At 32.6% G+C, this 26,072-nt stretch overlaps 1 protein-coding gene across 6 annotated transcripts in view; it reads left to right on the forward strand.

The window, feature by feature from the left end:
• Window positions 1–14,085: 14,085 nt before the first annotated feature.
• LOC106128232 (fibrillin-like protein dumpy) overlaps window positions 14,086–26,072 on the forward strand; it is a 93,860-nt gene continuing 81,873 nt past the window's right edge. For all 6 annotated transcript variants that reach the window (XM_013326523.1, XM_013326525.1, XM_013326526.1 and 3 more), the window contains exon 1: window positions 14,086–14,381. The gene's annotated coding sequence lies outside the window, so the exon portion shown is untranslated. The remainder of the gene's footprint in view (window positions 14,382–26,072) is intronic.

Below are 26,072 nucleotides of genomic sequence, written 5' to 3' on the forward strand. Positions count from 1 at the left end.
GGGAAAAAATATTGATTCCTTTTGTATCGTGCCTTTATGTAAGGTTGGCAACGCAACGGGTTGCAAGTCTCAACAATTGGATGGACGTCGGTTTTTCCAGTATTTATTTCTGAGCATCTTTGTACGTTATGCATTTTAAGTTACTGATGCCTTTTAAAGAATGTTCTAAAAGAAAGAATGAGTAAATAGCGACGATCATATTGCATAGCTTGATCAGTAATTACTTGCTCGTCCGACTCCGTATGTAAAATTTAAGCGAGAATAATGCAACCGTTCTGGATATACCTTCAAACAAAAATCCGTCTATCCATCCAAACATTAGTATGATAGCTTTAGAGAGCACTGAAAAAAATAAAAATTGGAATTTACTGCTCTAAGAATCCAGTCACTGACATCCTTAGTGTAGATTTTGTATCACTAGAACCCTTAGTTTCTTAGTAAGGCAGTTAGATTGTAAATTATTATTTTAAATTAAAAATTGCCTTATTTTAAAAGTTGCAAACATAGTCATAGTTAATTACCGATCAAAGATATTTTTCATTCACCCACGCAATCATTACTAAGCACTCAAAGGATAGTTGATGAATGATTTTATCTTTTCAATGTAAAGAAAAATTATCAGAATAAATTGTGTGTTGTTCGTAAAAGGCAAGCTAGGTATTCATTTTGCCTTATACTTCGAAGATTTTAAAACAAGAAGTTTAAAACGATGATCTGAGAGTTGGAAATGGAAGTTTTAGTTGTCTGTTTTCACAGATACCAGTCGGTAGATCTTTGTGAATTATTAAACAACCTATTCGCCCACTGAGTTGATTAATATTTGATCTCTTGGTCATCAGTCTAATGTATTTTTTGTTAATTATTCATCAATAAATTTTAATGCGTAATCAAATATTAGTGAAATCTCTAAAAATATTGATTTAAATTTGCATAATTTCTCAATTTTATTTTCTCTGGGGCTCTTAGTAAATAAAAACTTATGGGGAATTCATACAAACAGAATTTAAAGATACATGACATAAGAGAATCGTTTAGGCATTATTTTATTACATTCTAGGTAAATCATCTACTTTTAATAATATATAATTGGAAAGCCCAATCCATACTTACGAGTAAATAATATTGTAAATAACTAGCTGTCGCCTGCGGCTCCGTCCGCGCGATATTAAAACAAAAACTCGTAGTCTACGTGTTTTCCAGACTATGTCCTACATATATGCTAAATTTCAGTAAAATCCATGCAGCCGTTCTGCTAACAAACATCTATACAACGGCATTTAAAATATTAGTAAGATTGAACCCTGTAATACAATATCGATAAAATATCAAACACAGCTTACATTTATCGCAAGCTTTCATAATAACATAAGAAGATAAGAATGTATAAGAGTATAAAAGCAATAAGTAGCATGATTGAATCGATTCCTTTCGTGAAGTCTATTAATTAGCTAGTGACTATGTTATTCCGATCGATTGAGTGCGGTGCAACCGACAGGGCAGCGAGGCATAAATTATCGCAGGCCGGTCACGGACAAGAACGTCACAGTGGGCCCAGACGACGGTGCTGTCGGCTCCGCCGGGCTTGTCGGCTCTGTCGGCTCCCCGGCGAGCTTGTCTAGCGCGCCCATTAGGGCATTTACCTCGCTTTGTGAATGCCAAAAAGAGAAACATCTCCTTAGTTGCTGCGTTAAAAAAGTTTCGAAAACCCTATTTGTACGTTTTATATTTATAACTAGCTGCGACTCTGCTACAATACATTTATATCACTAAAAATAAAGTTTCAAGTTATTTACTAAAAAAAACCTGAATTAAAAAAGCCTGAATTAGTAGCCTATGTGTTAATTTAGACTATAGTCAGTCAATGTAGGCTAAATTTCAGCGAGATCCATGTAGACGTTCTGGAGATATGTTCTAACAAACATCCATCCAAACATTCGCATTTATAATATAAGTATATATTTTATTGTAGTTTTGATTATAAAACAGTATATCTTATAATGAAAACTACAATAAAATATAAAGTATTCATATCAATTGTAACATAGAATTCCTGTAACACAATTGTAGACTGTCATTAGTATAGTTACGGCAATTCATAACACGTACGGTTGTCACCAAGATTTTTGATTGATGTCCCTTTGAACTTAACCTTTATAACGGTTCAGCTTTTACTGATGAGGGCAAAAAGGTTGAACAGCCAATATTTTAATGAATAAAATTCTATGTTTTAAAAGACTTTGTAAAAACGAATTGCGATAGTCATATCACATTTAGTAAAAAAACATTTTTAGCTGTTGGGTTTCGAAGGCAAAAACTAAAGAACTTAGAATCCTTACGTTTAAAAGTTGCTTGAACCTTTTCTTTTAAGATAAAAAAGTTAATTATTTTCACTTTATACCTCGGATGTTTTATTTTAATTTCTTTGTTGTTCCTAATCTAAAAACAATAATTAATTTTATCAAAAATATCCAATACAGTTAACGTTAATATTTCTTTTCAGAGGTCGTAACATTTCCTTATCCAAATAGCGGTGACAATATATTTTTTATCCTTCCTTGTTAAAGATCGTAGATGTCTTTATTATTTAATGGATTTAAACACATTATTAATATGACTATTTACTAAATGTTACATGGTCTTTCGCTTTATTTGTATAAAACTACGGAAACTTCTCCAATTCAGTATTATTGTGCTTTTTTAGCGGAAATCCCTTATTATGTAAATTTATTTCGCGACATTACCGTTGTGAACAACAAAAAATGTCAACAATCTGGTCAGTTACTAACATTACTGATTAAAGGATAACTTTCGTCTCGATCTTACAATTGACTTGATATGAGAGAGAAGTTAACCTAGAATATATTTCAAAACAAACACAACTTAAATAAAAAATTAAACTTGATAGTTAAGAAAATAGAAAAAAAAATGTTTCACTTACATCCAGCTATGTGTAAAGAATGTTGGCAATGTATTTTTAAATTGCACCGCATTACGAGCTGAATTTAATTATCAAGGATAACAACGCAACTGTATTTATTCAGCCTTGTCAAGGATGGATGCGGCTAATTATAGAAGGCGGGTGTACTGCTGCTCGTTTTATGATCTTATTTAAAAGAATTAAGGGTTAACGTACACGGACATCTTCGTTGTCTGCACTTAAAACGCTGGCAGCACGCTGATTGTTTGCAAATCCTGCTATTGACTGTTTAAAGTCGTCTTTGTACATCGGGACTACATCTTTTTTATACTAAAATATTTTTGTTTATAAAATGCAAAACTGCGCAGGGCTTGTCTTGATGTAGATACAATTTGTACAGTTATTCGTTTGTAATCTTTTTTTTAATTCCTATATTAAACTTAGCATTTATAGCTGTAGTATTTTTTTATAATATATGAATTAATATTTAGTATATAAATAGTACAAGAGGCTTTGTGATAGACTTAAAATAAACATTAATTTACGTATGTTTTTTATCTAGTTCATAAACAGAATATCGCTACATTAAATAACCTTACGAAATGTTTGTGAACAAGTCTAGAACTGGTCTATGTAATATTTAAATATATGCATTTAAGTCAGAGAATCAAGTATTGTTGCATACGAAGTTTTTGGAATGAAATTTTATGTTATTATAGGTCTTACTTGTATTTACGTCTATACGTTGAAATAAAATAAAAAATAGGGTCTTGACAGACGGACGGACGGACATCGAAGTGATCCTATAAGGGTTCCGTTCTTTTCCTATGAGGTACCGAACCCTAGAAACTAGAAAAAGGGTTTTTAAGCAAAATACGACTATGATATTTTCATGTGTTTAATTTTCTTGTAAATGTAATAGAAAATCATTAATATTATGTTCTATAAACTAGTAATTTAAAATAATGATTCATAGCAAGTGCTCTATATTAAGATTCTGTATCGCCTGCGGCTCCCAGGGTGAATGTGGTAGGTGTAGACAGAAATTAATTTAATGGTCCAGGATGCTATTCCATGCTATACAAATCTATACTAACCAACCTCCATGACGGTTCAATGTTGCTAACGTTACCGTTACTTTTAACTGAAAAACATACTTTTACGAAATATTTTGGTATCATTGTTTTTCTAAGGTAAGGAAATGTATGAAAATATATTATACGTGTGTTTTGGCAGAGGATAGGCAATAAGATGGCAAAAACTAGGCAGCAATCTTGGATTTAAGATATTTTGTGATTTAACTTTGATTTAACATATTAAATTCGTGATTAAAATCCGATTTGGTTATTCAAATATGAATATAAAATTCGGTTATTGTACCTGTCGAATAATTAACTTTAAATGTTTACTCTTATCGTTTGAAAATTAATAAATAATGAGCCATCCGCTAATATATTCGGTTCTCGTCAAACACCCGACGAATAATAAGCGAAACCAGTCGAAAGAGTGACATCATCTTCCTGTACCGTCGCCTCTAAGGCCGCGTCCTTTGCAACTTGTGTTACGTATTGACAATAATTTACGGTTATTTAAAATTAAACGATTTGACAAATATTACATTTCTATTACTATACAGAGTTATCCTACTCACCTGGGGAGGGTGCGTAAGCTTTTATAAATCTCAATATTATGTCTTAATTTTCAGGGCAAGACGCATGCTTCTCGTCGATTCTAGTTGGGAGGTGTAGTGTATGCATAAACGTAGTGTTGTTTGTCTCGAGCGTACACGCCATAAGTACATGCCGGAGAGAGGGTAAGTCAGTCGATGTCAGACCTTTGAGCCGGCAACACGTGTCGGTACGTGAACGAGCCAAATATAGCACAACGAATGCTACATTGGCGACGAGGATAAAACCGTGAGTACGGAAATAAATTGTATTTGAAAAAAAAAGGAAAGAGAAGACCAGTGTGTAAAAAAAAAAAACATTTCAGTAATTGATGGACGAAAGTATTGTTTAAATTATTTTGCCTTACCTTACAAAAAAAAAAATAGTAGGTAACGGATTGCCAAAAATAGCAACAGTCTTCTCTGTTTATATATGATTTGTAAAACGTGGCCTTAAGTAGTTCCCAGTCGTGAATGTTTTAAAAACGGTTCGGAATGTAAACTTAACCAATTGAATATCGAGATAAGATCACAATATTTTACTATCAGAGAAACAGATTCATTGCTGTGCTCGTCCGTTTAAGTTGTTAACTACAAAGTGCACTACGATGTCATATCGAAGTACATGTGCAAGCGACAAATTAATTCCGGTCTATTGATGAAGCAGGAAATGAATAATGATTAAGAAAAGAAAATATCGAACAGTTACAATGATAAAATAAACATTACTACGAGGGTAGTATATCCACGACATATACATATACTGTCATGATTTCGACCAAAATCAATAATCAAATGCATTTTTAAGACTGTCTTCGACCGATGGTTGACAAGTAGTGTGTAGATGGATAATAGCATTCGGCGATGTTAATCTCGGTCAACCTTATGTGTATACACAACTTCAATAACATAGGTACAGTCACCTCCAATAAAGTGTCAGCGATGGAGAAATTGCAAAGAATGCTAAGAAAAAAAGAACTCGGCTTGTACGATCGCATGTATTCTCCATATTCCTTTATGCCTCCAAAACGTGGACCCTACGAGAGAGTGAGAAAAAGAAGATAGACGCGCTCGAGATGTGGTGCTGGAGAAGAATGCTGAAGATACCTTGGACCACCAATGTACTAAAAAGGCAGCGACTAGGTGGCGTCTAGTAAAGCAGATCACTGATACATGATGACCATGACCAATCTGACAAAACTGTAACGACGAAGAAGAAGAACTTTCGCACTTGTCTACAGAGTATAGCTGACCATAAAATTGGTTAGATCATTGGTGTCTTGGAGATATAAAAGAACCACGGCTGACCATTAAATTGGTTAGATCATTGAATTGTTACAGGTATAAAAGCACCACGGCTGACCATTAAATTGGTTGGATGATTCATGTCTTACAAGTATGAAAACTGCATAGCTGACCATTAAATTGGTTAGATCATTGAAGTCTTGCAGATAAAATAGAACCACGGCTGACCATTAAATTGGTTAGATCATTGAAGTGTTACAGGTATAAAAGCACTACAGCTGACCATTAAATTGGTTAGATGATTCATGTCTTGCAAACATGAAAGCTGCATAGCGGACCATTAAATTGGTTAGATCAGTCATGTCTTACAGACATGAAAGCAGCACGGCTGACCATTAAATTGGTTAGATCATCTCATCGTTAAATCGATAAGTTCATTTACAGCCTGAAAAGTTGTCAAGTACATAAATTAAGAAGATTGAAACCCTGATCGATAAATTGATATTACGAGTGGTAAGAAGTTTGAAGCTAAAATTTGTGTGAGGCAAACTGTTAACTAAATTAAGGTGAGAGGTATCTAAATTAAGGTGAGAGGAAATACATTATCTACAATAAAATCAAAATAATGACTATTAATCAACTATATGCCTACAGTACATGTTTTATAATTAGAAAAACCATCAACAAAACAAATCATCAATAACATGTCGTTTGTAAAGTTACAGATTAATAAACGCAGCACTCGGCGAGCAAGTCTAATTGTTGTGCCGAAAGTGAGTGGAAAGAGATATATGTATGTATAACATACGAAGGAGTACAGCTTCATAAGTTGTTACTGTCATCTTTATAAATGTAAGTTCAGTTAATCAATTTAAATCTAAGCTACCTGAATACATTTTAGATTTTTGTAAAAAAGTAAAGTAAATCTAAGTCAAAACAATGGCGACTATATTGTGTACATTGTACGATATTGTTTTCAAGTAAGTGACTATTCCTTTGTCTTTTTGGGAAGTAATTCTTTTAACCCTGTTATAAGCACCTTACTACAAAATACGTAGTACAAAATGATATAAAATGTGATTGACTATTAGTCACGTTTTGTTATGAATATTTACAATATGTATAACGCAATTTCTAATATTATATTGCCAGTTACTAAAGTCATCATAATTGGCTTTATTAACGAATCCGTGGCTAATGCTGGATTGGTGAAGTTTCCAGAGATACTATTAACTACGAGTATATGTAAGTTCAAATCTCGTGATGTACTGTGCACTAAACGAATTTCGATTCAATAATTGTGAAACAGATAAGTAGTTTCCGTTTCCGGCGATAGATGACGCTGTATTTAAAATACATCTGAAATTGATTTTATTGCTCTAATTTGGTAAAAATAAGAGCGGAAACGTGTTTTTTCTTTGATAATGACATGCTACAGTTGCCGTAAAATAGAATAAATAAAGGTTAATGTTTTCTTTCTGAAATAGCTTTATTTATAGCATAATTATTGGACCAAGTCATGGAGGAATTCATTGTAAAAGTCGCTGTTTAGGCAACTCCTCGCTGAGGACACACTAGTCGCAGTCGGGGTATGTTGAAGCTGGATTTTGTTATCAATAACCCACAAAAAATTGGTGAGTCAACTTGAATTAAGTTTTAACGGCTTTAAACTCAATTTAGGGAGTAGAAATATCGATTTATGAAATATTGAACCAAAATCGCACTATCGACTTATTTAAACGACTTTAGCACACCGCCTAAAAGTGTGTTTAAAATCAAAGAGATCTTGTTGACATAATATTTAATTTTACTTTTAAATGGCATTTGGATTATTATAAGCTGAATAAAAAACGATTGTGGAATAAAATGCTATCCCTTAGTTCTACAAGTAACTTAACTATTTTCATACAGAAATAGCTACCTGTTTGATTGTAAATAACATTAGAGAATAAACGGCAATGACAAGTTCATTTGCTGACCTGTGAAAAGAAGGGACAAAGAGTTTGTCTCTTTATGTTTATTTATGTTACGCTTATATTGAAAAAGACTTTTACTATGTTCAGAGTAGTCATAAGCAATTCATTGTTACATATAGATATAGTTGAACATCTGATAAATTGAAAACTTATAGTGGCATTTAAATATTGTCCATCAAGTTAAATATAAAGTTCAACATAATTAAATACCGTTAGTGACTCTGTGTTGTGGGTTGAAAGATCTCAAATAAGCTGGGAAATAAATTTGGTAATTAAATATAAAAAAGGTATAAGTCTTGACTTTTGATACCTTTATTCAATAGAAAATGTAACATCTTTGAAGGAGAAGAAACATTAAATTGTTAACATAGTAAGTTAGTCATTTTCAGGTTATGTATTAGAAAAGAAAATTATCATTAACTATTCCATAATATAGGGATAGAACATTCTTATTGATGCGAGGGTGCCTTCATCTGTCTGTCTATCTGAGCTTAGGTTTGGTACATTGATGGACGGGAGCCTGGGACCATTGTCATGGACTGATTTTGATGTATTGGAATATGTGAAGTTTGTGCGAGTTTTTGTGGGTTTAATATGTTTCAGTATAAAACTTAATAATATTAAGTGATTAGCCTAAGTGATTGAAATGCTATCCAAGTCAGTATTTCGTACGAGCGAAGTCGCGGGCACAGTTACATCTGAAAATTAAAAAGTAAACAAGTTAAATGGTCACACAATCAGTTACATCTTTTGGTGTTCCAACCAACTAGTACTGTGTCTACAGTGCATAACATTCATAGTACAGAGTAAAATTTTATTGTTACTACTAGCGTAAATTATCACGCCTAGGATACATTCAAACTGTTAAGTACTTTTAAGTACTGTTAATTATTAAACATATCTTTTTAGCAAAATATTTGGCTTCGACATTAATAATTTACACAAAGATAACAAAGTAAACGTCAATTAAAATCCTGCTTCCCATACCGTAGAGACAGGTATTGATGGCGATATTGAAGTTTGGAATATTTTAACGTGACAAATGTCAAGACGAAAATAAGTTTATTTAAAAAGAATTGAGGGACACTGACGCGTTCTAAATAACAAATGGAAGGAAGTAGAGCATATAGAAGGAAGAAATAATGGAAACATGGAAGATAAGTATAGGATGGTAACAAATATCTATGCAGTTGTTGTGAAAATAATTATTAAGTGAATTTATATTTATTGTTATTGAATCTAAGTTTATTAAACTTACAAAATGGATATACATGTAGAAGTGTAGAGAAACTTAGAAAATCGAATTTTATGTATACTTGTATTCTATTAATTGATAGTTTTAGAATACAAGTACCTATACTTAGCAAGATTAAATATATTAAAAAAAGGAAGGGATGTAGTGTATGCATAAACGTAGTGTTGTTTGTCTCGAGCGTACACGCCATAAGTACATGCCGGAGAGAGGGTAAGTCAGTCGATGTCAGACCTTTGAGCCGGCAACACGTGTCGGTACGTGAACGAGCCAAATATAGCACAACGAATGCTACAGGAGGGATAAGTCGAAATTAAATAGTTTTTAAATTTAGTGATATTTTCTCCTCAAAATAAATTAAATTAAAAAAAGAATTTTTAATTTTAACTTAATTAAACTTTGAGGAGAAAATAAGATTAATTAATTATTGGCGAATCTATTTCAATACTCATTAAAATTCTTAATACAATCTGTTCTCTATCGGAAATGTTGAATAATGTAGGATTGCTATGGCTATGGTATTCTATTTATTTCTTTAAAGATGCCGTCTACAAATTATTATTGATATATAAATGACTAAAGTATGTTGCGTATCACACATTAATCGATTTAACCTTCTTAATAAATGTATGTTTAAATGTGGAAAAATAACTTAAGACAATGCAATTAAAGATTAAAGTAAACAATGAATAAAAATGTATTTTCTTTCAATTACACATCTATATGACCACAAAAAATATTTTGATTATATCAGGGTCTTGGAGCGCTACTCAAGTAACTCTGAAGGAACAAGTAAGACGCGCATCATCAGTGATTATAAGAGTTGCAGTAATTTTATTGCACCGAGATGCAGAGTAAACCGGTTACTACTTTTTTATTACGCAATTTGAAAGGAATTTTACTCGCAAATAAAAAGGTAAAATATGCACTATTTATACGATCCTCAAAACACACCTAATTTGGTTGGCGATAGAGTTTTTAGACTTTTATCAATCGTGAGTAGCCCTTGCCAACAATGGTGAGCGCTGTGTCCTTGCCATCTAGATGTTGTCCGCTGTGCTCTGTGGACCAACAAGATGGCGGTCCGGGATAGTGGGGACTTGCGCGGGGCGGCCAGGACAGGTCCGGCCGCGTACATCGTCTGGCCCTGACTTGGAGCTCTATTTTTAGCGCTGTGTCACCGTTCGCTCGCCGTCCGAGCACCGAGCACCGCGCCGTCAAGCGAATAAACGCAAACAACGTTGCTGTAAAAGAGCCCATCTTAAAATATAAGGTACAGCAACATATTACCCCATTGTTCGCGCGACGTATGTTCGTAGCCGCGGTGCGCTACCTTCAGGCGAATTATTGTTTTTTACATTGCTAGTTTTATAAATAAAGGGCGGTTTATAGCTTATTCAAAGTATTCAGTTTGTAATATTTTAAAAGTTTGGATGGATGGATGTTTGTACGTATCTTCAAAATGGCTTAACAACACATAGGCTACTTACTAATTTCTATTATAATTACGTCGTCGAACTCGGGGGTAAAGCCGGACACATTATAATTTTGTTCTATTTGAAACGATCATTCGATGAGCTGGAATTGAACTTATTTAATAATTTAAAAAATTATGCAAGACTTTATCAAACATAGGCAGGCTCAATCTTAAATGGCTCATCACATATCGATCGTCCAAAAAAGTTGTGACAAGATTGTGTTAAGTATTGTAACTAAGTATGGCGACTGTACAACAATTATACGTATATTTTATAGGTTATTTATTTCAATAGTATTATCAAATGTATTGTATACGGTTTGTGCAGTTCAGAGGTTCAGCGATAGGACGTAACGCATTTATTTTTATAATTCAGATCACGGCATTGGTCTCTATGTAACAGTAAGCGAGTCGTCATGATGTCATTGGTATGCGTTAAGTATTGTCCAACACACATACACCTCGCACCGTATGACGTGCCTTATGTAAGTAGGTGACTATACCTGTGATTATTACAAGAAATTCATATTTAAAAAATCAGTAAAACGCCTGTTTCTTTATGATTTTTACCTATCATGTTCAATTATAATATTATAACTCAGGTTTAGACGATTAATTTATGGAAAAAGCCTATATGGTAATGATGTAATTTTTGTCAGTGTGGGTCTAAGATGAAATGTTATAAGATGTGATTTATTTTATTTGCAATCATGCCTAACTATACAATCCGTGTCAATAGCATCCCTAGGTTCCATGTTGTCTTGCACCGATCGTACAGATTGATGCAATCGTGGTACAAAATGTCTACGTTGAAAAGTTACATTTTAATAAGGAGAAGCATAAATTAACGATCTTTTGAAGCTGGTTTGGTACAAATAAATTTTGTGATTTTAAACCTGTTGAAGTACCTACGATGTCCATTGAAGACACGTATTATAAAAATAACGAAGTATCATCATTTAACTTAATAATCGTGCCCTTACCGTTACTAATATCAATGACATAGATAAGCCACGGCAACGAACACATTTGGCCTATTTGAAATTACAATGATTTTTTTACAACCATAGCGGAGTTGTTAGTGAAACTCGTAACTGTATTGTACGTAGATACTGTATGACGGTATTCTGTTTTTTTCTAGTCGTGTTGTAATTATAACTTTCGTTTCGCAACCCACACGAGCATCGATTCTAGATGTCAAATGGTGTTGGCAGTGAAATAGTTTTGAGTTTAACCCACGCGGACTTCGTCAGCGAGGACTCTGCCCACACCACACTGTTACGCAATTTTATAATAACTTGTGCAAGTTATGGACAATTAACTGTGTCTCAAAACTAAGTATTGGGTACTGTAATTGAAATTATTTGACATGAATTTAAGTAGGCTTATTACCTATTACTTATATTATATTTATTTATGTTTAAAAACAATATTTAAACGTGTATAAATTACCTTAACTTTTTCTTTGACAGTCGACTTATGTATATTTTGATAAATTTTACTTTTTGTAAGTATCATTAGTGTAGAAGAAATAATTTTAAATAAAATGTAGGCGTAGATTGTCTCATAACTCTCTGACTAGCATTTACAATTAAGTACCTTGCTTAGTTTAAATTCTGTTAAAGTCAAAGTCAATAAACAAGTTTCCTATTTCTACACCTCCTCAAGTTAAAATGATTCACAGTTTATTTCTTGTTTCATAGTCTATGTACAAAGTGTTGTATATAATATATTCCGGTTAATATTTACCGCAGACAGCGAGTATATGTAAAGTAGATCGCCTTGATATTTGGATGTTATTTCAATTTAAAATGTCACGATGTGTCAATGGGGCTGCGCTGCACACATCTCTCGCATTCACGACGTGTTGCGTCTTACGACACGCGGAGAAAGTTGCAAAGCGTTCGTCTGGCGAAATCACACCCACAACCTCTGTGCCAAAACTTCAAGACAACTGACAATGTCTTAAGAGGAACGATAAGTAAAAGTTGTTTTCGCATTACTTTGTCCTACAAATGTAACGCGCAGTTTCCAACACGTAATGATATAACAGAATCAATGAAATTTTAATTGCTTTAAATACTGGTTTTATTGTTAACACTACCTGTTTCCGGCGACTCCGCCCGCGCGGAATTAAAAATAGCATAATTAGTAGACAATGTTCTATTATGTGTGCCAAATTTCATCGAGATCCTTAGATGTCTTCAAACAAACATCCATCCATCTAAACATGCGCATTTATAATATTAGTAAGATTTGTCATTTAGGCAATATTGCTTAGTTTTACAAGGACAGTAATAAATATGTTTTCCTTGTATCAAATAAATGATGAGTTATAAAGTGTTACGTGTAAGGTAAGTAATGGTAGCGTTGCGTGATGGTTGCGATTGTGGTGTCGGGCCGACCGTGACACTGCGTAGGTCACGATAATGACTCGTGTATGAACTAACAACACGGTGTTTCCGTGTGCGACGTTTCGTGGTTAGCACTCGCCCTCCCGGTGTAACACCGTGACCGTTATCCGGTCACCGCTACACCGCACACAGCACTGCTGGTTACCTTGCATCTTGTACTATTGCTAAAGGTACACTGCCAAGTACACTGGTAAGAAAAATAAAAATGAAACAACAAGCCGATGGTCTTTGTCTTCACTATAACAGTTTGACAAACTTAATACAGACAGACTTCATAGATAGATGCTTAGTAATCATGATTTTTTATAAAACTTCAGTTATTTCGCTAGCTACTGTAAGAATTGTTTATTAGTATTTTTTGTACCAAACATTTATTACATTTTATTAGAAAACCCAAAAACATGGTTTATTAGATAAGAAAATTTATTTAACACTTTTTCAAAAATCCTATTTAAGGAATATATGGGAGATATGTATGGTAAGGTAATTAGATTCGGGATAATGGAAAACTTAATATACCATTGGAGTGATAACGTGACTGTGCGCGTTGATGTCTTAAATATAGAGCAGGGTGCGGGCTTCACTTCAAGGAATTTCCATCAACATTTTACGGTTTTATTTAAAATAAAAATTTATTATTTACGAAAATATTGTAGTGTTCTTGTTTTTGTAATGTTGTTAGGTAATGAAGTAACAAATCTATATTAACTTTGTGGTCGATAATAAACTTGTAATGTTGTTTTAATTACTATTTTAATAACACTTTCTATTAATGAGTTATTTCTTTTCCTGCTAAAAATATTCAAAATTGAACGTTGTTCTTTATTGATTTAAGTATCATAATATATCAGTTGTCTATTTCTGAAATAAAACAGTCAGTTTAGGATTTCATACAGATCGATACATAATTGGATGAAAACGGTTAAATTAATTATCCTGCATGCGCTAATGTCTATAGTTGATATCGGACATGCAAAAGCTCTATGATCGGGGAGGTGCGTCAGAGGGCGAGGCTTTGCGGGCACTGGCCGCAGCGGCGCGCGGTGCCCGGCGCTGGCTGCGGGGGGCAGCAGGGGCGGCGGGGGAGGCGCGTGCACCGCAGCCTGCGAGCGCACTGCGCGCAGTCACAGTCCGGCCACCTTTCTGGTCGTGCGTGTATATACGACCGGCTTCGTCGCTACCCTACCTGTCGAGTGCCCGTTAAATGAACGGTTTGCTCCTAGTTTTGGAGTAGGTGAAGTGCTGTGGATAGTGTGATTTTAGTCATACAATCATATTGTGTATCACTAGAAAATTCTACTGTCGACGGCCTGTTGCGAATTCCTCGGTGTAGTCTAACGGCTGTTCGCCTGACGGCGAGGGAAGGCGGACCGCTTCTACCGGGAGGAATGAGCCCCGTACACCACCGCTCCCGCACTCACCGATGATCTCAAGGTTGGTATCTGTGAGCTGCCCGCGACTACGTCCGCGACAGCGCCCGCGCCGCGTGTCGTAACTTCTCACGGCACGACCCCTCAACTGCACTCTACGCTCTATTCTGATCTCATTTAACATACATTCATTTCTTACAACAAACCTAAACATTTCTAAATATCCTTAACTATACTTATTTAGCTTAAGTCACAATCTAACTGTTTTTACGTCATATTAAACTTATAATATTCTTATTGGATTTATTATTAATGTCGAAATTAACAATCTGACTATTACATTGAATGCAATAATTCTTTAGTATAAATTAATAAAATATGAAAGAAAACTTTCCTGTTTACACTTTTTATTGGAAAACTATTTACGCACACTCACTTTAGCAACTAGATGGCGCTTAATACTTTGCTTATGTAAGCCGGACCAGATACTTGTGACCATATAAAGACTAACTATTACGAAGTATTCTATGGCAGCATCCGACGTCCATATTTGATTTAAATTGTTGGGTATTCAATTAATTTTGTAATTAATATTTAATTTAAATTTATAGTTTTGATGTTTTTCTTGGATATTCAAATAAATAATACTTTTATTTCTATTAAAAGAATTTAGAAATAAAGGCATAGATGTTAAATATTACATTTCACTTAATTAAGCGCTATATAATTTATATCCAAGTATTCTAGAATAAAATAGTTGTAGATATAATTTTCTAATTCTCTAATAGACTTAGATTTTATTACCAAGTTAATTTCTAAAAGAAAACAATTTAACAATAGCTGAATAAGACGTATTGTGCGAAGTAAACTTTCACCTTATTCGCTTGAAAGAAAAATTACTTTTGCTAATTATTCTAAATTTAGCTTCGCTTTAGTAAATAACAACATTTGTTAACGTTAACATAAAAAGCAAGTATTTCTTTGATCCTGTGGCAAGACGACAGGCGACTTCTTTATGTATGTATTAGCATATTTCGTGCGGTGCATCTTTAAAAAGTAGTCTTTGTGTAAAGAATATAAGAGAAACAACAATACATCTCCGAGTAACGTATTCTCATAGCATCTTCGCTTAAGAAATGTATATTTCAACATATTTTCTTAGTCCACCGACTTTGATATCCGGGTGTAGGCGAAGCTTTGCCAATATTTATTAGTTAGATAAAGAACAACTACGAATGTGTTATGAACAAATTTTACATCCTACTAATATTATTAATGCGAATGTTTGGATAGATGGATGTTTGTTTCAAGGTATCTCCAGAATGCCTCAACGGATCTTGATGAAATTTGGCATAGATGTAGAACATAGTCTGAAAGACGAAGTCGCGGGCGACAGATAATATTAAAATAGATTTGTAGATATAATTATTAACTTAATTATTTAATTACATTTGTTCTTGTAATTAACTTTAACTAGATATGATTTCAAATTCCATCGATATCACTTTATTTGGTAAGCCACAATTATGTGGTTTTCCTTCACTGATCTATCTCTTGCGTTACTAAAAGACTTTTTAAGAAATCCACTTGGGGTTTGCATTTGTTTCTTAAAGTTACTGACTTATTTTGCAATCCGCAAGTTTGCTCTTATCACTATAAAATTTAAAATTTCATGAAACTTAGAAGTCGAGAAGTGAAGAAGAATTAAAAAAAACTACATTTATTGAAGCACCAATAGCCTAATGTTTAAGGGTACGGATTTCTGATCAGATAGTCGAAAGTTCGACTCCCACCATTCGACTATTGTAAACCATATCCTAGCACAAGCCTAGAGCTTAGTTGGAATTGTACAAGAAATATACTAATATTATATTAATTTTAGAAATTCAAGAAATATACTGATATTAGTAAATTAACAAAAACTGCTAATATTTTCTACAAAAAAAATTGTAAACGATCGTTTCTTGTAAAACAATGATAGCTTCACAGTACACTCTGTACTATAACAGTAAACGGCTAAGTTTCATGGTTGGTGAAGTTAACGGAAGACCCAATTACTGATGATGAGACATTCCATATTAGTTCACACCGGTAACAACATAAGGCTAATGAAAACATTTTATTACTTTTGGTTACTAGTCTGTTTGTATGTCAGTTTTATAAAAATAAAGAATAAATAGAGTTATTTTATAAAATTAGTATTAAACATAATTATTAAACATTTGTTCTTACACACACTTAATACTTTTGGCATTAATTAAGTAAATATCAAATCAAAATATTAGGTTAACTCTCTCATATGAAAAATTCACAATGATGGCTTATTTGTGACTGTAATAAATCATCAGCATACGTTCCCATCGAGAGGCTCGGTGCCTACCCTAAGTTAGGGATGGTATAAATTATTATTTTCAATTCAGGAAAAAAAAAAAACAAAAATTTTCGTCACGTAGACTTTGCAATCTTAAATCTAGGTTAGTATACGTTCATACATCTCTATAATCAACATTAAATTTAAATTAATTACCTTACTTATTTGAGTCATAACCAACTGTATTCTGAGCAACATGTTTTATTATGTTAATTTACATATTTTTAATTAGTCTTATAACCGGTTTGAGGTTTATCATTAATTTTGTATTTGAATTAAATTTGCGAATACATAACGTAAACTTTGCTCAACTTAGGTACTACTTATTTATAAGATTTATTACTGGCTCTATATAAATATAAGTAATGTATTAAATTACTTTGATTTATATGTAAAAAGGTAGAGTTAGTAAGAAACTGTTCTACAATGGACAAACCAAGAAATGTACACTTGAAGGCCTCTTTGTTCTCAATGCAATCTATTCCCACAAAGCGGTTAATTGAAATTGTAATCAACAACTGATCAAAAAGGTTCTCCTTCGGCATTTCGACACAGACATTATCTCACCGCACGCTGAGACTCGTTCAATTCAATCCAACTTATGCCATTTTAGCGAATTTATTTTATTATTTCTTATTAAAATATATTTGTAGTTGGCCAGTTTTCAATCATATTAGCCACGCGTTTATACTTTTAATGGAAAAATACTTAACAACTCTGCCATTTATTGAGTGTTTTGAAGTACTGGCTATGATAGAAAGATGGTTTCAACTCTATTTGTGTAATCATTAGTCGGATCAATCTTTGTTGATAGTAATTCAATCGTTAACAGGAATTGAGTTTAATTATTATTGCAGAAACCTCCGGAACTAATATAGAGAAAGATTTGTGCTAAATTATTCTTAGAATTTAGTCGACCATTTGATACCGCAGCTGAGTTGTAGACTGTCCTTTATAACGTTAACGTCAGAAAACATGAATTAACTCTCCCATTAATATTCTTTGTTGTACAAAATTACTGTTTAAAAATTAACCAACTCATAAAACTTTACTCACGGTGATTATGTTAATTTTAATAATAAGAACTTGAACTTCAGACATACTTTCATAAATTATACATATGCGTAACTGTTTATCTTTTATTTAGATGAAAGTCAGACGAACTTGAAGTTCCATACAGTAATGGATACGATCAACAAATTATGTAGTCGTGAGTTCAATTCTTGATATTCAACTATCATGAACTATATCCTAGTAGAAGCTTCGAAATTCGACATAACGAAAAAATGTAAAAAATAGGTGTACCCACTAGGGTCGGCAACATATGGTACAGAATGATATGCCATTGGGTACACCTGTCACGCGCTGTGGGCGCCTTCCGCGCCTGCGCTTGCGCCGAACGGCTACCTCGCCGTTATGTCATTCCATACCACTATAATAATAAAAGGCATACCATATTCTCACATGTGAATTATGTACCGTACGTTACACTGTATATTAGCCTTGATTTAGCCAACAATATCATATTGTATTTTCGTAAGATTTTAAAATATAATTGTCATAAATGTTCAAATCAATTTTTTGTAGTATCCATAACTGCCTATATGAAAATGTCATCGAAATTTTTAATTTGTATACTGATTTTCTATGTAAATACATTTTATTAATATAAAGAGTGTGCAGGTAATATTTTCAGTAATATTTGATAAGGAATAGAAAACATTTTCTTAATTGTTGTCCCCCGTTATCACAATACTAAGTAGTCTACTAAAAAAAATCTATCTGTTTTAACAACCTTCATTTTTAAGTTTGCCATATGTTTACATGAAGTAAACAAATTACTTAATCAGGGTTAACTTACGCGACAACTTGTTTTATTATTTACCAAGTTAATATAAAACGTTCACTTGGTTTAAATGAAAGTGCATTAAATGTCCGGATGTTTTTTAGTTCGAGTTCACAGCAAGCGTGACGGTTTGCCTTCACACAAGACGTTGGCTCCCCAATAAAATATAATTATCGATAGTAATTTGTGATAAAGATGATCGATTAAACAATCAAATACTTTGAGCAATGTTTTTAGTTTCACATAATTAACGTCACGCACGACGCGTAATTACACTTTTGTATTCGTCTTGGTTTTTAATTTATAATACATGTCATGTAAATAATATAACTTAATTACCCATTTGCCTTGTATTTTATATTAAAATTCTTTTACACTTATTTATTTATTTTATTTTAAGCTTTGTACACAGTTTAAAGTACATAGTGTAACATTACATAGAAATACAATGATGTACAGGTGAGCTTAACTCTAAAAGAGTTTTCTTACAGCTAACCTTGCGATACAGAGAGGATGTATAGTGGGTAATAACTGTACACTTCTTTGTATATATTAGTGTACTTCTCACATTAAATCTTTGGAATTTGAATGTATAACTGTAGAATCTCACATGTTGTATAGTGTTTTTTGTGATAAAACTAAAATTCTATATTACAAAAAAATGTTTTTATCAACACCTGATTGATAGTAAATTACTTGAACTAAATTATATTGTTATATGTTAAAATATCTCGATAGTTTTTATATGAAATCTTGACTTTATACATATAGAGAACAGAAATAAAAAAATATACAACGGTATTATGTTTTCCATTCTCCTGAGGATAATTATAAGTGTTTACGTATACCCACAATAAAAAAAAATGTTGTTTAAACAGCTTATAAACAATGATATGTCGTTCTTATATACCGCACTAAAAGTTACTTCACGTTTTATTTTAACACAAGCTGTCGCCCGCGACTCCGTCCTCCCGGAGTTAAAAAAAAACTTAATAAGTCGCCTAAATGTTCTTCCACAATATGTTCTACATCTATGCCAAATTTCATCAAGATCCGTTAAGCCGTTTCGGAGATACCTTCAAACAAACATCCATCCATCTAAACATTCGCATTTATTATGTTAGTATGATTTATTTTAGACGATCACGACTCAAACATTGTACAAAACCTTATAATAATGCATACTTCCGTAAAACAAGGCTCAAAGTAATTTCCCGTTCGATCAAGTTTAAATTAATGTTACATACTCTTAAATGCATTCTTTTGCATCATGTTATTTGTTGACTCACACTTATTTATACAATAGTTTGGTATCGAATAAAACCTGTTGTAAAGGACATTGGTAATCTGGTTTGCGCAAGATTAAATTTATGAGAAACGACGATATTAATATCTACCAATTTTAAGTTTTGCTACTAAAACGCTTATGGCACTTTAATTATTTCTTTAAATACTGAAATTGGGTCCTTAATTTTTTACTAATATTATATGTATGGATGAATGTTTATTACCAGTTAACACAACAGCGGATCTAATATGAAATTAGGAACAGAGCGAGATTTTAGTCTGGAAATCATGTATCATGGACAAAATGTATCCTTTGTGTTAAGTAAGTAATTAAGGATAGAAAATGTCACGAAAAACTGCACGAAAACAGTGGGAAATTTTTGGTTGCTGGCAACAGCGAGTTTAAATTAAAAATAATCACGGCATTAGACAATATTGTAATATTTTCAAGGACTTTGGGGTCGCACGAACTATCGATGGCACGAAGCATATTAACTGATGGCCAGTCATGTCGGCTATTTGATTATTCCTCGTGCACCCCGGTCGTCGGCGTCCGGCCGTCGTCACCGGAACTCGGAAATATTACGAAGCGCTCTTTCTCCTTTAATAGATACTATCGAATACATACTTAGACTATTAAAAGACAAGACTGTTAAGCTCGTGCATTCTTCTTTTTTTTTAATAAAGAAGACCAATAAGTTCCAAGCTTGCTTGCTTGTTTTGTGTCAGTGTTTAAATTTTTAAATCAGTTTGCGATCACAAAGACGTAAGTCAAATGTGTGATTGTAATTTTTGCCTCACTTCCCACAAAAAGTGGTAAAATTTATTTAGTACAAAGGCGGTTCCTTACCTAGTCCGTTTCTACATAGTCAAAGAAGAGACACGCACGTCGCGCCGTCAGACATCGTATCGTCAAGATTTATTTGTCAGATATAAACGCGGTGGTCAGTTACTTCGTATTTTTTTTTGTAAAATACGACTCTATTGTCTTTTTAACACGCAATGAGAAATTTATAATGTGTCGATCAATTTGTGGGGTTAATGTTCGTACTTTATTATTTAGAATTTGTTTTTTATGTTACAATCGATGTTTAGATGAAATTATCAGAATCAAGCTCTTATAAATTTATTTTTTATTTGATTTCAGTACGTCTATTGTGTTCTTAACGTAACAAAAGGTAACTGCAGTGTTGCAGTGACACACTACTGCGTAACATTAAAGCACAAATTTTTCGACAATTAAAACCCATGGTACATACTAAAGACTTTAACAGATAGAGCTAAGAATAAGACTGAGTATCTTTGTTTGAATTTTGTGACTCATTCTTTTTATATCACATTAGTTCTATGGTAAATATCACACGTAACTATAAGTTTTGGACAATTAATAATATTATCAGTTTTTGTAATTAGTTTTACAATTAACGTTGTGGTTGATAGTGATAAAGCAGTCGCCATTACATTGATGTACTTATCATTTATCATGATAGCTATAAATCATAAATTTCATCAATACTAGACGCATTCTTATTATCATTAAGACAAGTTTAATTTATTATCATAGTTGTTATTCCTCTATACACCAACATACTCATATATATATTTTTTATCCATATATTTCAATGCAAAATTATTTATAAGAGATACCATTTTTTTTTAATTTTCCTACAATTTACCGAAATATACGTCAATAATTAAAATTCAGACAAATATAAATATTTATGTCTATTTAATAGTCGTGTAAAATAACTATTATTTAATTTCAAGGACACGAAACGGATTGTTGTAACTAATTGTTGAATTTGAGAAACTTAAATCAGAAGATAAAATATAATTCGCTAGACACGAATTTTTGTTCATTTAAATGATAAATGTTTACTTTACAATGTGATTAAATTGATGTCACAAAAACAAGAAAACTAAATACTTCAGTTATTTAGTAATCACTTGAGCTGTACTTGACTCGATCTATTAACGAGTAGCTGCTTTGAATTTTAACGATACTAATATTGCTTAAGTTACGAAAGATATCTTTAAAATTGTACAACTTTGGATTAACTTAAAACTTGTTGATATTAAGTGAATATTTTGCGTTTAATATGTTTTATTTTCCTGTTAGTTAACACTAAAATATAATGATATAAAATTTATTAATATTTTAAATCAAGTCGGGGTCACCACTAAAGGCATATTTACATCCTTATTTACATCGTTACATTATTTCCTCCTGCCTTGTCCCGTGTTGAGAGTGACAGTATTTTCTTTTCTCACCTGCCACGCGCAGTCACCTGCCAGATACAATGCCACAGACGTAATGAATCATACTAATATTATAAATGCGAATGTATCTCTGGAACGGCTCAACGGATTTTGATGAAATTTGGCATACTTGTAAAACATAGTCTGAAAGAACACATAATCTACTAATTTTTTTTATTCAGAACGGACGGGGTCGCGGGAAACAGCTAGTGAATCTTTAAATAAGTCGTAATTCCGGATATTACGGTCTGTATTTAGTTGTTCACACACATTGCTTCTGTGGAATGTATTATACATATTAACAATTGTTTGTGATTCCGCTGCAAGTTTACAAGCGTACAATCGTCCCGCTAACTCTACTATTGGTACCGTTCTAAATGACACGACCACTACGTTCGCTACATTGTATCGATTACTATAGATTATCTATATTATTTATTGTTACACTATGATTACATTCACCGTAACTGTAATTTATATAAAATTGTCTATTATATACTCAATCTGTAGATGAGATTTTTTAAAAGAATGATGTCACACTTAAATCTGAATTATAAAGATCGATTTTGGTAAATTAGATTGTATAAACGCTTGAATTATAAGTAATATAGTTTGCAATTTATATTCGAGATTTATTTAACATTTTAAATAATATTTCAAGGCTTAATAAACTCGTTTTATTAGTATACATTCCATAATATTATTATGCTGTAAATTGTCTTGATGTCTGTGTAAGAATATTAACAATGAATTAATTCGTTTTAATGTATTTTAATTTAATTTCATTATTTAATTCTTTAGTAATAATTTGCGATGACTACTACATACGTCATGAGAGCTAGACTTTGCTCGCCCGAACTCATGTGACGTAAACTGAATCTTATTAATCTTATGAATCTTATTTAAGCACTCTTTAATATTTATTAAATAACATTGATAGCCTCGTCAATTTTATAAAAATAAATCACCTAAAATATCTATATACAGGCTGTTACAAATAATTTTCTGAAAAGAAAACCATTCATAACTGAAATCAAACGTTAACAATACTAATATAGATATTTTACCTCAAAGTTAAATACATATCAAAAACCTTGATAGATCAACAGCGAACCTTCACATTGATGTTTGCAGATTTCTAAAGATCCACCTTGACACGTGTAGCGAATAAACATAAATTAAAATTTATTTCGTGATCGTCTTATCCCGACCTTAGTTCTAGGCAAGTCTACCTGCGTTTGTGAGGACTTGTGTGCACATATGGGCAATAGTAAACACTTGTGTGTGCAGGAATGGCGTTGGTATATTTACATAACACTGTTTCTTTCTCGGAATGCGTAAACATTTCGATATGAGGAAAGCTCCGCAATTCCACTGGGAGTTGTGGGGTTAGTGCAGTTACATACAATGAGTAATTTTGAGTTATTTCTCAAGAGAGAAACTGGTGTATGTTGCAGCCTACTTTCCGTACGATTGGTGCGCCCGCGCCTCGTCGGCGAGCGTCGCGATACGTGAAAGTGAATGGCACAAACGAACGCGTACGGACGTATTTTACGTCCGATTTGTTTCGTACACGCGACCATAAGTACGTACCCGTATCTAGCCGTGACGTAAGATACTATAACGATACTTAAATAAATGGATTTTATTGATACGAAACAATGTTAAATATCAATTAAGTATTAAAAATCATTCGTTATAAATTATAATTTGTTACACATAAATGAAATATAAGGTTTGTAATGTATGTGAACCTTATATTTAAATGCAAGTGTAAATATGTAGTTTTTTGTAATAAATGTAAAAACCAACATTGCTTTACAATAATAAGTAGGTTTTAAAGTTCAAATTTGGACTTTTACAAGTTATTTTTATCATTTTGCACCAATAGATGTTAACCGTAACATAATTAAAACGACCTCCTGTGACATTTCGGTGTGAAAACAAATAACATACGAATTCAATACCATTTTATTTTAATGTACGAATTTAATAAATGAAATAAAAAATATGCATAAAAATGATAAAATAATATATTTTAAACATAGGTGTTTAATAATAGCAAAATAATTAAGAAGAATACTTATATAAATTAGGTTAGCGAAACTAAACGTTATTTGAAAGTACACCTATGTTTTACATTATTTAACAAGTATTTACAGGACGCAATGAAAATAAAATATTGTTTGTCACGAACGCCTACATACGCTTACGGTGTCAAGGGTGATGCCGAGACAATGTGAATATTTGAGTACTACTGCAACCTCCAAGTTATTGCTCATCAGTGCTAGTTGTAACACAAACTATTGAAAAATAACTTATAAACGTACATACATAACCCTAATCATAAAATAATATACATGTAAACCTTATCTGTGGAATACGGATCGGCTCTATGTAGATATTATAGATTCCCATTTTGACGCGGTTGCATACATACGTAGTAGTCGTAAGTAAACCTCTAGATTAACATGATCAATCTTTCTCAATTCAGCCTTAACAAGGAAGTAACAGCCCGAGACGATGTTCCTAAGGGAGCCCTCAAGTTTAGTTACTCCTAAACCAGGTTTAGACTAAGCACCATCTGCATTAGGCCACCTCCGGTGGAGCTGTAAATATCTCTTCAAGTGTCTACTTAGTCATAATAAAAATTAAAATCAATCTGTTAGATAAAATTTTAGTCCTTCTACAACAACTTTTATCATTGGCACTTACTTTCGCTATATAATTTAAATCTACGTACAAAAGTATGTATACAATTATAAAAATATAAATTTTGACACGTTATCGTCAGTAGGATAAGGTTTCCGGATACCTAATCCTCATCATTTACAGTTCAGGCTGATGTGTGAGAAGGTAACACCTCGGATATAATCCTTGTCATGTCATGGTAACAAGGAAGTAGCGATGGTCTTCTCTATATTGTAACATAATACATGACGCACACAACAACATATACAATAGGGTTAATACCCTTAAATATGTATGTTGCAGTAAAATTGTTTCTCATACAGTGCATTTTGTAAATTCTTACAGAAATAAATATCTTAAGCCACAAATATAGTATGAGTCTATAATCTACTGAATTGAATAAAATATGTTTAATTTTAAAATGCGTGTACTTTATATTCTACTTGCAATTCCCGCGACTCCGTCCGCGCGATTTAAAAAAAAAGTAGTCTATGTGTTCTTCCACACTATGTTATACATGTGTGCCAAATTTCATCAAAATCCGTTGAACAGTTCCGGAGATACCTTCAAACAAACATTCGCATTTATAATATTAGATATAATTCAAGTAAAGTTATATAATGTTAACAATTTGTTACATTTATTAACCGCATGAGCATTAATCACGATTATTCTATTATGTAGGTGCAATGACATCAACTTATGTACCTAAATATATATGTATTGCGGAAACCGAGCAACTTAATATGTCATTAAAACCATGCATTAACTGAACGTTGAACTATGCGAAAATGGAAACGGTGTTACCGTTTCATTGTGAGACATATGTCGAGGCGTAGGTGTACGTGTGATTCGTATTTAAAGTTTGTCCATACAATATTGAGAACGAGTCACCGCTTGCACAGTTACCTGACCTCGCGACAACCTTCGCCTTTATCCACTCTCAAATAGAATTAAACTTTTATTCATTGCTCGAAAGTTCTTTTTCAATTTATCTTTTTACTATAATGACATAATTCATAGTTTTTGAAACTAATCCGTGAACACTTAACTAAAATAATTATAATGTGCCTAATTATAGTAATAGTTTGAAACCTCAAGTGAATGTGACGAAGTCCAGACACTCACAGTCACTTTATTGCTACTTAAGCAGTCCGTTAGCGTAGATTTCTTATAATAAATCTAAACTAAGCGCCTCCCTTAGTGAGAACGACTACAGATGTATAACTCTTCGTTCTAAGATCTTCAAAAACTGCACAAATATTGATTTTCGAAGATGTCCTTAACTTGTTAGCACAACA

Source organism: Papilio xuthus, unplaced genomic scaffold, assembly GCF_000836235.2.
Source record: "Papilio xuthus unplaced genomic scaffold, Pxut_1.1 DF828780.1, whole genome shotgun sequence".
Lineage (NCBI taxonomy): Eukaryota > Metazoa > Arthropoda > Insecta > Lepidoptera > Papilionidae > Papilio > Papilio xuthus.